We start from the raw sequence: 1,289 nt of genomic DNA, 5'->3' as shown, positions 1-1,289 counted from the left end.
TCGGAACCCGTATTTTATTTTATTGTAATATTATGCATTTTTTTGCATACCGAAATATCCACATTGCAGATGCTCTAATATGCCAGATTGAAGCACAAATGAGGTTGCAAGATTTTGTTTGAGGTATATAACTTTTACACCCTTTGTACAATTAAACGTGCCAAATAATAAACAGTTTCAGGCAAAAAAATTGCATAACCATCTGGTCGTGGAATAAATAATTAATAATGCATCAGTATTATCTCTGTTTGGTGCATATTATACTTCATAAAACAGTTAAGAAAAATTAAATTAATATCAAGGAATACCATATAAACACTACAAAAGATAGTATTTACAGTTAATACTTTCTGTTTGGGGAATATACTAACTTACATTGTTATCGGGTTTACAAACTCTCTGTTGGATCTGTGTGTTCACTTAGATGGCCATCCGGCCGCCTCGTTCTTGATGATTCCACCAATAAAGTTCACTGAGTATCTGTGGTGATCAAACTCATCATTTGACATTTAGATTTGCTTTCTAAAGCTGATTTTGTAACAACAATTTATAAATTTGACATCTAGCTGACTCAAATCAATCCCAAAAATTGCCTTAGAACTTTAGCTTCGAACTTATCAATTGTTATAACCTTATTTAAGAGTTCTAAAATTCTTATCTTATACAATCATGATGAATATCTTTTGTAAGAATCTCATCTTATACATAGTATTTTGTAGATCCAAAGGTTCTTCAAATTCTTATAAAAGATAATTTACGGGTAATTAAGATGAATAAAGAATATAATTAATAAACAATTACCTAGCGAGTTTGTCTTCTGAAATCCTATGAACAATCACCGATCGCTCTTCAATTCCCTGCATGATGATACTGATTCCATGTTAACAAGTGATCACTTTCAAAAGACTGGAAATTAATCATAACACCACCAGTTTCTAACACAAGACGATATCTGAACAAGTTAAGAAACTTGATGAGAAGAATTTAATATCAAAATCCACTAACCGATTTTGAGAGATCAGGAGGGATGTTTTCATCGAACATGATGATGATAAATCAGATCCGACCGATCTAGATCTAGGTTGTCTTACAGCTGTCCTGACTGTAGAATGTAGGTAGGGTTTTATAATTGTGCAACTCTACAAAGATTTGATAATTTACAATTTTAATCCCATTATTTTTCGTTCTACGCCCCTTTTCCTTTTTCGGGTAATTGAAAGCGTATACATTAGTTTTATGTTCTCCTACCAAGGAACACACAAATGGAATACACACGAAATACATGGCAT

General features: G+C 32.1%; 1 long non-coding RNA gene across 1 annotated transcript; it reads right to left on the bottom strand.

The window, feature by feature from the left end:
- Positions 1–250: 250 nt before the first annotated feature.
- On the bottom strand, positions 251–1,085 carry LOC143531142 (uncharacterized). Its single transcript, XR_013134973.1, has 3 exons — positions 1,006–1,085; positions 802–857; positions 251–480 (listed from the first exon to the last, which is right to left on the bottom strand). It is a non-coding gene; the product is annotated as an uncharacterized LOC143531142 (long non-coding RNA).
- Positions 1,086–1,289: the final 204 nt, after the last annotated feature.

Source organism: Bidens hawaiensis, unplaced genomic scaffold (assembly GCF_021521415.1).
Source record: "Bidens hawaiensis isolate Kalapana, Puna unplaced genomic scaffold, B.hawaiensis_p1.1 tig00009085_1, whole genome shotgun sequence".
Classification (NCBI taxonomy): Eukaryota; Viridiplantae; Streptophyta; class Magnoliopsida; order Asterales; family Asteraceae; genus Bidens; species Bidens hawaiensis.
This window is presented reverse-complemented; position numbering and strand designations above follow the sequence as displayed.